At 48.0% G+C, this 11,893-nt stretch overlaps 1 protein-coding gene across 1 annotated transcript in view; it reads left to right on the top strand.

The window, feature by feature from the left end:
* The first annotated feature begins 9,656 nt into the window (after positions 1-9,656).
* The window catches only part of HTR2A (5-hydroxytryptamine receptor 2A), a 62,408-nt gene continuing 60,171 nt past the window's right edge, over positions 9,657-11,893 (top strand). The window contains exon 1 of the mRNA XM_041730884.1: positions 9,657-9,703. The gene's annotated coding sequence lies outside the window, so the exon portion shown is untranslated. The remainder of the gene's footprint in view (positions 9,704-11,893) is intronic.

Here is an 11,893-nt window from a genome sequence, read left to right as displayed (position 1 = left end):
ACTTCCTATTCATGTTGACTATGTTAATCTATGGTTATTAAACCCACTGGAATATAGAAGAACCAAATATATGGTCTACTCATTTTATTCTGACAAAATTCAAGAGGAAGAGCTCCAACGTGGGTACAGACCAAGGGCACAATCAGGCCACAGTGCTAAAAGATTGAACCTTCACTGAAAGAAGTGAAGACATTCAAAATCTACCCTCTGAGAAGTGAGGTCTCATATGCTTTTTTTTTTTTTTTGATGCATTTCCTCCCATAGGCTGCTTTTCTCTTAGCGCTCGTTCAGTAAAATTGGCCCAAAGCGTTTTTCTCCCTTGGAAATTACTTCAACTATCAGTTTCCTCATTCCCTACTATTCCCCTACCAGTGTTCAGTTGGAAATGGATTGGGGCACAGAGGAGAGGCTTGATGACTGTTAGGTATGACTCTCATCACTCAAATAGAACTCTCAGATCCCATTCTGGATCACTAAATGCCCTAGTTAGGAATAAGTGTATTTGCCAGGAATAATCGCCAGCACACATCACAGACAGCTACCAGGATGGCTGTACCCACAGTTGGTGCCAGAAAAAAAATTGGGATCCTGCCTAAGTATCTTTGAGATACACCCAATAGGCATCTGCAAAATTTTATGAGGTAATTCTTTGGGATCAGCAAATATATTTGTCTCTATTAGTTCTGCATCATACACACACACACACACACACGCACACACCTATATATTTATATATATTTTTATGTATATATATATATTTTTTAAACATTTACTCATTTTTTAAAAAGTGAAAAAGAGAGCACATGCATGAGTAGGGGGAGAAGCAGAGTAAAGAGAGAAGCAGACTCCCTGCTGAGCATGGAGCCCCACACTGGCCAATCCCATGATCCCAAAATCATGACCTGAGCTGAAATCAAGATGCCCAACCAATTGATTCCAAGTGTCCCTGTACTTTTCTTATAAGAAGTTATCCTCTCACCCTATAATTAGTCAAAAAATATATTTGTTTATCCCAAACCTATGTCACATCTGGTAGTAAATTAGGTATTTCAGGAAATGCACCTAGTAAGAATATACCAAGTGGCCTCCTGGTGACTTGAAACAAAGGTAATATCCTTTGACGCACCTTAGTATGACTCAAGCACCACATCCAATCTGACCAAATAAACAGGGCAAAAAAAAAAAATAGGTCAATCAAGTACTACATTTCACTAATAGACTAGATCGTGATTTTACTAGTCTGGGTAGAAATCCTCATTTAGAAAGGCATCCATTCCAAATAGTTCCAATGAGGTCATTAACAACATTGCCCTGATCTCTCTCTCTCTCTCTCTCTCTCTCTCTCTCTCTATATATATATATATATATATATATATACATATATATATATATATATATATATATATATAAGGACGGGCAGGTGGCAGGACCCAGACTGGCCAGTTGAAGTACTCCATTCTTCCAGCCACCATGATTGGTTCAGAGATGGGCATATGAACATCAGGTCCACTTTCCTTGTGTATGATAAAGAGAGATCATAGTTAAATCCTTTTTCATAAGTTTCAATTATGGAAAAAATGACACCATCAACAGCCATCTTTCCCAGCTATGTGAAGGAAGTTGTGTGCAGTGAAAAGAAAACCAAGTCAGCCCAAAGAAGAGCTAATTCTTGAGATAGAAATACAGTCTTAATCTTTTTAGCCCCTAGATCTTGCCATGCCTGAAGTACCAGTTCTATTATTGGACTTATTAATTACATGTGACTCTTCTTTCAATGCTTCTTTGACTTACATGTATGCCACCTGCCGATAAAATCTTGAATACTACAACTGCTATGCCTTAAGAGAACAAGCTATTTTTTTTTTTTAATCTCACCTTCAAGCCAGTGAATCCCAATCATCATAAGTATATAAGATCATCCCTGGCTCTTTTCCTATGACCTTTAATCATTAAGTGATAAGTAATTATCGTGTTATGACCTTCACATGTACATGGCTCAGAAAACTTATAAAACCCAAAATGACCAAAACTCTTTTGCCCAGATTGTTGTGATCATTTTAATCTGTTTCCTTTCAGTTTGAAAAAGACATACAGGTTCCTAAAGGTAAGATAATATTCCAAGGGGTCTTTCTATTCTACTCTAATTGAACATTAACTTGTGAGTAATTTTCCAGATAAGGAAATACTTTAAGTCTATGATTCTTAAAAGTTTCACAGTTGTTCATTTGCTATCTCAAGAAAACAAGTCCATCTACAATTATACCTTGGAATAAGCTTGATCAAAGAGGTGCATGACCTATACTCTGAAAACCAAACCACTGATAAATTGAAGACACAAATGGAAAGATATTCTATGCACATGGATTAGAAGAACACTATTAAAATGTCCATACTACCCAAAGCAATCTACAGATTCAATGCGACTCCAACAGCATTTTTCACAGAACTAGAGTACTAAAGCTTGTATGGAACCACAAAAGACCCCAACTAGCCAGGCAATCTTAAGAAAGCTGGAAGTGGGGGTCCCTGGGTGGCTCAGTGGTTTAGTGCCTGCCTTTGGCCCACGGCGTGATCCTGGAGTCCCAGGATCGAGTCCCACGTCAGGCTCCCTACATGGAGCCGCCTTCTGTCTCTGCCTGTGTCTCTGCCCCTCTCTCTCTCTCTCTCTCATTACTAAATAAATAAAATCTTAAAAAAAAAAAAGAAAGCTGGAGGTATCACAATTTCAGATTTCAAGTCATATTACAAAGCTTTAGTAATAAAAACAGTTTGGTACTGGCACAAAAAAGCAGACATATGGATCAATAGAACAGAATAGAGAACCCAGAAGTAAACCTGTGCTTATTTGATTAATTAAGACAAAGGAGGCAAGTGGGGAAAAAACAGTCTCTTCAATAAATGATACTGGGGACCCTGGACAGCTAACATGCATAAGAATAAGACGCAACCAATTTCTTACACCATACACAAAAATAAACTCAAAATGGATTAAAGACCTGAAACCATACGGCTTCTTGAAAAAATAATCCCTTGGACACCAACCACGGAAACATTTTTCAATAATAAAAAAATAATAAATAATAATAATAAAATAATAAAAAATAATCCCTTGGACACCAACCACGGAAACATTTTTCTAAGTGTCTCCTAAGACAAGGGAAATAAAAGCAAAAGTCAACTATTGGGACTATACCAAAATTGAAAGCTTTTGTACAGTGAAGAAAAATATCAACAAACTAAGAGTAACATAGTGAATGGAATATATTGACAAATGACATATGTGATAAGGAGTTAACACCTAAGTATACCAAGAACTCCTACAACCCAACACCAAAAAGACAAATAATCCAATTAAAAGCTGGGCAGAGGACCTGAACAGACCTTTTACCACAAAGATACAGATGGCCAACAGACACATGAAAACATGGTCAACATCACTTGTCATCAGGGAAATGTACATTCAAACAACGAGATATCAGCTCACACCTGTCAGAATGACTTAGCATCCAAAAGACAAGAAGTAACAAGTGTTGGTGAGGATGTTTAGAAAAAGGAGCACTCACGCACTGCTGGTAGGAATGCAGCTTCGTACAGCCACTCTGGAAAACAGTATGGAGGTTCCTCAAGAAATTAAAAATAGGAATACCGTATGATCCAGTAATTCCCACTACTGGATATCTACCCCCCCAAAATGCAGACACTAGTTTGAGAAGATCTGTGTACCCCTATATTTATTGTAGCATTAGTAAGAATAGCCAACAAGTGGAAGCAACTCAAGTGTCTAACAATAGTTGAATGGATAGTGTTACATACACATATCTCAGCCATAAAACAATGAAATCTTGCATTTTCAACATGGGTGGACCTAAAGGGTATAATGGTAAGTGAAGTAAGTCAGATCAAGAAAAACAAATACCATAGGACTTCACTCATATGTGGAACCTCAGAAACAAAAACAAAAAGACAAAAAGACCGTTAAATACGAAGAACAAACTGGTGGTTACCAGAGGGGAAATGGGTAGGGGGTAGGGCTGGGTGAAACAGATAAAGGAGATTAAGAGCACACTTACCAGGATGAGCACTAGGTAACAGAGAATTCTTAAATCTTTATGTTGTACACTGTATGTTATACTCTGATGCAAATAAAATTTTGTAAATGTTTTATTTTTTTGGCTCCCAAGACACCACATTCTCTGCTTTTTCTCCTTCCTCATCCTCCCCTCCCCAGTGTCCTTTGCAGGTTCTTCCTCACTTCCCTTACTTTGAAATGTTGAGGTAGCTCTGGATTCAGTTCTTGGGCTGCTTCTTACTCTCCTTAGATGGGATGAGATTTCTTAAATATTTCATGATTTTCAATACCCATCTATATACTCACAATATCCTAATTTATATCTGCAGCCTGGACCTCCCCATTCTCCTCCAGATCCTTATATTCAACTGACATAGTTATCTGTTCTATCTCCAGTTTAACATGCCCAAAAATGATCTGACATTTATCCAAAACATGTACCTCCCAAAGCCTTCCCCACTTCAGTTAAGGACAACTCCATCATCCCAGTTGCTCAGATCTGAAACCCGAGTCATCTTTGACACTTGTTTTTCTCACATGCCCACATCCTGTCCTTCCACTTCCCACTCTCAGAAGCTCCTCCCCACCCCCAATACCCCATGTTGCTCTTGTATATTTTAAGATTTTCAGTGAAACTGCTTTTAGGGTCACCACCAAACCCATGTTCCTAAATCTAATGGACTCATGTATACTTTCATCTTAATGGACAACCCAATGCTATTAGGCTTCTTAGGTTTTTTCTTGAAAACACTTTCTTCTGTTGGGCTCCAGATGTAAGACCAGATGTCTCACATTTCTCAAAGGAATTTTTTGTTCAATCTTCTACCTCCTTCAAACCTTTAAAATCTATTCCTTCTCTCCAAATCACGGTCATTCCAATAATTATCTCCTCCTTCTATTGCATTGTGAATGTCTCCCTTTCTTCTGGATCATTCCCATCACAACAAAAATGTATCCTATCTTGAAAAAAAAATCCTCTTTGCCTCTTATCCCATCAATTACAACTCCATTTTTATTTTCCAAGAATATACTGTCTATACTACTTAATAGGAAAAAAATAGAGAAGAAGAACTGGTATCTATGCAGTTGGGCTCTTATCGCAACTGCTCCAAACAGTTCCAATCAAAGCCAAAAGCTTCCATATCGACAAACATGATGGTCATTTCTTATTTCTTATCCTCAGCTAATCAGGAGCCCTAGACTGTTCAGTACTCACCTTCCTTCACTGTCTTTTCTCTACTTGACTTCTGGGATCTCACTCTGTGCCCCTCTTTACTCACTGGCTGCTCCTTCTCATTCTGCTTGAGTAGTTTCCTCTGGACTTCCCCAACCTCAAAAAACTGGAGTAATCCAGAGCCCATTCCCAAACCTCTTTCCCTTTCTCTATTTCCACTCAACCCCCCTAGATGATCTCACCCAGTTTCATACCATATGTATGACCAACATGCCGTTGATCGCCAAGTTCATACCTTTTCCCTACACCCTTATGCTCCTACTTGCTCCACCAACTACTTAAGTATAGGAATTAAGACAGGAACCTTATCTTCAATGCTATACTCAACAGTACAACAGTGCCTGACATAGCACTCAAAGGTTATCTGTTATTTTTATGAGTATTGTTAAACTAAATTCCCTTGTGAGAAGATTTCAAAGATAGGGAAGAGTTATTAGCTAATTCCAAGCAGTTGCTGCTTTTGAATCAAGTCAATGGTATGAGAGAAAGGCAATTAAAAGACCTTAATGCTTTTTTCCAAGCATGCAGTGATCAAGCAGTTTGGTTTGTTCAAACTTGAGAACTGGCACATCCAAAGGAAGGAATGGATTATGTATCATTCAGGAAATCTGTGAAAATTTGTTCTCATTCTCAGACTATTAGTAAGACTTGGATAGCGTATATCTCAGGGACATATTCTTAAGAACGAACGTGGAGTTAAAGAATTCTGTGCAGCCATCTCAAAATCAAATCAGATATAGTACACTGAGCAGAGGTAAAGGTTTGCACAGTCTTGAAAAGAAACCTGAAAAGAAACCCGAAAAGATCCTAAAAAGGCTCTAGTCCGTGTTTCTTTGAACAAGAGAAAATAAAGGATTTCCCAAATATCCAGGCCACGTAACAGTTTTTCAAACTATAATCTACAGAACGTCTATGCATTGCAACATGGATAAATCTCACAAACATACTGTTGAGCAGAAGAACCCAGAACCAAAATGAGTCTATCCTACATGCATCCACTTAAATCAGTTTTAGATGAACATGAGAGAACTTTCACAAGCGATGGGAATGGTGGCTATCTTGGTTTGGAAGATGGTTATACAGGTGCATAGTTGTCAAAATTTGAACTATTTACTTAAGATCTTTACAATTTAATTTGGGTTGCATTTCACATGCATTAAATTAATAAAAGGTCCTGAAATCAGAGTTCTGGGGCATAGACGGGGAGTGAGAAAGTTAAGGTAAACAGATTTCGTCACTGCACCACCTCTCACTACATTTAATATGTTGCTATGCACTGTAGATGTCTAAGAGAAGGCTATAGGATGCATTATGTTCCAAGTTTACTTGCTCAAGGAATTTCCCACACACATACACTAATATCTATAAGCCACTAACTTAACTGGAAAAAAATTAAGAGCTACAAATACCACCACAGCCATTAAAAAAAAAAATTTTTTTAAGGATACCTGATTTAAGTAATCATCTTCTAGCAAACACTTCCCAGAATAAACTGGTTGCAAAACATATCCCTAAATAAAGTCCAGTTAGGTACTCAAATTCTGCCCCAAATAAGTTTCCTGTTGGGGTTGTTGACCTTAAATTCCTTATGAAAGTAGTTAAATAGTCAAGCCAGCTGCCTATCGAAGAACTTCTAGTGTATGAGAAGAATCTACTCATCAACACACAATTTTTTTGTTTTGCTTTCCGTTAGACATTAAACTCATCCGGGGTGGCACCAAAGCATTAAAACACAGGTTTAAATATGTAGGCCTTAGGTTCCCCAGGAAGCCAACTCCGACAGACTTGTGTGTGGGAGATTGATTGCTGAGAGCTCTCGATCAATACCTGCAGGGGAGCGAGGAGGGGCAGGACAAGGCAGAGAGAGGAGATTAACTGTCATGCCGTCCCAGCAAAGGCCTCAGCAGATCCCATGGAAGCTCTGAAGGGTGGTCCTTCAGCATTGTCCAGCCTTGAAGCAAGGAAGCCAAACTTCTGCATCCTCACAACCGGACCAGTTGTACGCTGGCTGGCCTAGAGGAGAGGCATGACTAAGGGCAAGGTGGCCTCTTTGGCTGAGGGTAATTTTCACAGTGACAATCAACTGAGAGCCATCAGTCACCAACACGTCCACAGCAGGGGGGAGAAAGGAATCTCTGTCCCCAAGGGGGGGTGAGCTACACACCAGTGTTCACTACAGCAGCCAATGTACACCCCCTCTTCAAAATTCAAAGGTGTTTGACGTCCAAGAAAACATTCCTACCAAATCTAACTCCCACGCTATTAATAGGCTCTGCTTGAGTAGTAGCCAGGGGTCTGATTTTTGAACATACTGCTTTGTCTTGGACAAGTGTTCATAAAACTCCAAATAATCTCCAATGGCTGCTAACAAAATTATTTCACAGTATAAGCCTCACACCGAGGAATTCATTTAGTAGCTTTGCCATGATAGGAAACCTAGCTGTCCATGAAAACATGAAGCCTGAGAACATCAGATTTCTCTAAGAAACACAGCAATTCATGAAATGAAATTTATCAAAAAGCTTTAGTTTTCTTTTTTTTTTAAGACTTTATTTATTTATTCATGAGAGACACAGACAGAGAGAGAAGCTGGCTCCCTGTGGGGAGCCTGATGTGGGACTCAATCCCAAGGCCCCAGGGCCCCGGGGTCACGGCCTGAAGGCAGATGCTCAACCACTGAGCCACCCAGGTACCCCCAAAAGCCTTAATTTTCTAAGAAAATATTTTTAATCACGTCTCCCTTTGCCTGTCTAATATAGTTAAATTAGTATCCCATGGCACAAAGTAACAAAAAAGGAATTAGAGATCCTTTGCCTCTCCCTGGTCATGCTTTTTAATAAAGGCCATCGACTCATTTATCCTTTCAGAATGCATTGACCGAGGACCTTCCATTAGGAGATACCATGCTTGGTCTTGGAGGTAAAGAGATGCCTAAGAAGTTCACCATCTAATACGGAAATACGTGTGAACAGGTAAATTATCAGTGACACATTTCATTCAACAAACAGATCTAAGCACTACGTGTGTGACAAATGTGGTCTTCACCCACAGGCAAGCTGAGACTTGATAGAACAGAAAGCTTCTGAAGGTGCCACAGTCTTTGCCTTCCCCGGGGAAGGAGAGCGGTGGAAAGCTTGATCACTGTAAACCAATGATTAGCCTTGTTTTTCTTTTTGGGGTTTTTTTTTTTTTTTAAGATTTTATTTATTTATTCATGAGAGACACAGACAGAGGGAGAAGCAGGCTCCATGCAAGGAGCCCAACGCGGGACTCAACCCCGGGACTCCAGGATTAGGCCCTGAGCCAAAGGCAGGTGCTCCATTTCGGAGCCACCCAGGGGTCCTGATTAGCCTTAGTTTTAATGCTCAAATGCCTGGTATGTTTTAACTCTCAATCAATCCTCTACGCTAGGTATTATTTTTCCCTATTTACAAAGAAGGAAATTAAGGCACTGGGATTCAGCAGCATAGTCAAGGTCACCCAGGTAGTGAGTGGCAGCAGTGGGATTCAGGGGACTTACCTTCTGAACTGAGGCCTGACAACCGAGTAGGAATTGCCAGGTGGATACTAAGAGGGGGTGAGAGCATTCCAGACACAGGGAACTGCAAAGCCAAATGCTTTAAAACGATCAACCCGCGAGTTCCCGCGAGTCCGTCTGCATGTAGGCTGCCTGCAGAAGAAATCAGGAGTCCAGGCCTGGGGAAGTGGGAGCATAGGGGACAAGGACGGGAGTTGGGTCCTACCAGGGAGAGGCTGAAGGAATGGAAGCACAGTTGATGGGAGCGATGTCCCTTTTGTCTTAAGGACACCAAACAGGAGGCTTAGTAGAAGCCTCACTAACTTGAAGAACATTAGTTGGGTTAAGCACGTTGGGTTAAATATTTAACGCCCTCATTTTAGCTTGGCAACCATCCTGAGGGAGGTACCCCTATTATCCATTTACAGGTGAAAACACAGTCTTTTTTTTTTAAGATTTTATTTATTCATGAGAGACACACACACACACACAGAGGGAGGGGCAGAGACACAGGCAGAGGGAGGAGCAGGCTCCATGCAGGGAGCCCGACTGGGACTCTCGATCCTGGGACCCCGGGGTCACGCCCTGGGCCAAAGGCAGGCGCTCAATGACTCACCCAGGAGGCCCCTGAGAACACAGAGGCTCCGGGAGGGCTTAAGGACCAGGGTCTACTGTTTGACTTGCAGAGCTGGGTTTCAAGACTAAGGAGCCAGGGCTCCCAGCGCACAGCTGGAGGGGAGGGGGGAGGGGCACGGGGCGGATCCTCACCCTCACCCCCACCCCCGGGAGGGAGGCGCTGCAGCCCAGAAGGCAGCTGGGACCTGGGCTAGAGGATGGGAAACCCGAGTGCACGCAAGTGGCAGTGGACACTAGGCCCCCGCAGGTGAAGGAGGGGGTGCGGCTGGAGCCACCTGAGTGCACCCACCCAGGGAGGGGTGGAGAGATGCCCCAGGGCCCGGGCAGGTGGGGGGGCGGGGGGGATGCGGAGGCCCCGGGTAGGCAGCTGGGTATGTGGAGGGGAGCGGAGAGGAGTCACCGGGACGGGCCCAGCTTGGTGCAGAGACGCGGCGAAGCACGCAGGGAGCAGATCTGGGGCAGCCCTAAACCCCCGCCACGGGGGCGACACTCCTCAGTGGGGTCGGAACAGCCCCGGAGGCCCGGTGTCCGCACCTGCACCCGCGGGCGCAGCTCCCGGTCCCAGCAGGGCAGGAGGGGGCCTCAGAGCCTCGGGGAACCCCCGCGTGGAGGCTCCGAAGGAACGAGCTCCCGGGCGAGGCGCGTCCAGGGGAGACCGCTCCGTGGCACGGCTCACGCTTTTCATAAGTTCCCAAACAGCAAAAACCAGCCCTGGAGCCGATAGTCAGGGGGCGCCCCGGGTGCCCGAGCGCCCAGCCCCGCCCCCCGCCCCCCGCACCTGCGCCCCCCGCCCCCCCCGCACCTGCGCCCCCGCCCCCCCCCGCACCTGCGCCCCCGCCCCCCGCCCCCCCCGCACCTGCGCCCCCGCCCCCCCCCCGCACCTGCGCCCCCGCCCCCCCTGCACCTGCGCCCCCGCCCCCCGCCCCCCCCGCACCTGCGCCCCCGCCCCCCCCCCGCACCGGCCCCGCCTCCGCGTCAATCGCCGACTCTCCAGCGTCTCACATTAAATAAAAAAACCCACAAACTTCCCAGGTTAGCGTGGAGCGGAAAAGAGAAACAGGGTGGGGGTGGGGGTGGGGTGGGGGGGGGGTGGGGTGGGGGGGGATGAAAACCACCAACCCCGCGGGGCCCGCCGCCCCGGCTGTGGCCGCCCCCGCCGTCTGACCCGCGGACCGAGGGGGGGCCCGGGCGGCCTCCTGGGCATCCCCCCGCGGCCACGGGGTCCCGCGCTGGGCTCGCGTCCGCGTGCTGGGAGGGGCTCCGCGGGGGTCCCGGGGGCTTCTCACCCGCGCCGGCTCGGCCGAGCCCACGGGGGCGGAGGGGGGCGCCGGGCTGGGCCCACGGGAGGGGTCACCGGGCTGAGCCCACGGGGGGGGCGGAGGGGGGCGCCGGGCTGGGCCCACGGGGGGGGCGGAGGGGGGAGTGGACACCGGCTAAGCCCTGGGGGGGAGGGGGCGCCCAACTGAGCCCGGGGGAGGGGTCACGGGGCTGAGCCCACGGGAGTGGAGGGGGAAGTGGTCACCCGAGCCCACGGGGGAGCGGGGGTCGCCGGGCTGAGCCCAGCGGGGGTGGGGGGTACCGGGCTGAGCCCGGGCGGGGAGGGGGGAGTGGTCACCCGGCCGAGCCCTGGCGGGGAGGGGGCGCCCAACCGAGCCGGGGGGGGGGGTCACGGGGCTGAGCCCACGGGAGGGGGGGGGGGGCGCCCTGCTGAGCCCTGGGGGTCGCTGGGTTGAGCCCACGGGAGGGGAGGGGGGGCGCCCTGCTGAGCCCTGGGGGTCGCCGGGCTGAGCCCACGGGAGGGGAGGGGGGGGCGCCCTGCTGAGCCCTGGGGGGCATCTCCGGGCCGAGCCCACGGGCGGGGAGGGAGGGGGGGGGGGGGGGGGGGCGGGGGGGCGGGAGCCCGCACGCCCAGACCGCGCAGGGCTGCCAGCGGCTCCCCTCGCGCACGCGGTTTTGAAGTCAGCAGAACAGAAACCCGATTACCGCCCCATTATGCTGCGCGACGCGGGAGGAGCAGGGCCCCGGGAGCAGGGCAGCTGCCGCGAGCCGCGGGACGGCGGGGCCGGGCTCAGGTGCGGCCCCCGGGGACCGACCTAGTGCCCGCCGCGTGGCAGCGCGAGCGCACCTGCTCCGGGGTCGGGCCGGCGCGTGGCCAGGCGGTCCCGGTGTCCAGGAGCATCTCCCGCGGGCAGTCGGCCCCTGGCTGCTCCCGGCGGCTGCTCTCCTCCTGCGCGGGGCGCGGGGCGCGGGGCAGCTCCGACGGCGGCCGCGGCGGGTGAGCCCGAGGCTGGGGACCGCGGCCCCGCGCACCTGCCGCGCCCCGGGGCGTCCGACCTGCGGGTCCCCCGCCCGCCCCACCCCGCCGGGAGCGCACGCCGCGGCCGGACTGCGGAGGCCCAGCCGCGGGGCCAGCGTCACCCGCAGACCCAGGCAGGGC

Source organism: Vulpes lagopus, chromosome 16, assembly GCF_018345385.1.
Source record: "Vulpes lagopus strain Blue_001 chromosome 16, ASM1834538v1, whole genome shotgun sequence".
Taxonomy (NCBI): Eukaryota; Metazoa; Chordata; class Mammalia; order Carnivora; family Canidae; genus Vulpes; species Vulpes lagopus.
Note: the sequence above shows the minus strand (reverse complement) of the source record. Positions and strands in the feature narration are given on the sequence as shown.